Consider the following 291-nt stretch of genomic DNA (forward strand, 5'->3'; position numbering starts at 1 on the left):
CATTACTATGAAAATGAAACTGGATCTGGTTGACCTATTGCAAAAGGATTCTGGAAGTAAAAGTTACCAGGCTTTATTTCAGTTTTTTAAAGCGGAATAAGTGTTTGAAAGGATTTGAGGTTTTTGTTGTTGTTGTTGGTGGGTTTTTTTGTTTGTTTTTTTATTTTTTGTTGTTGATTTTTGTTTTTTGTTTTGGGGGGGGGCGTCATTCCAGTCCACACTCCATAGTGGTGGCGGTAATGCACCAATCAGTTGTTTGCCAACCGCCAATAACATTTAAGAAGAAGAAGA

Source organism: Oreochromis aureus, linkage group 11 (assembly GCF_013358895.1).
Source record: "Oreochromis aureus strain Israel breed Guangdong linkage group 11, ZZ_aureus, whole genome shotgun sequence".
Lineage (NCBI taxonomy): Eukaryota > Metazoa > Chordata > Actinopteri > Cichliformes > Cichlidae > Oreochromis > Oreochromis aureus.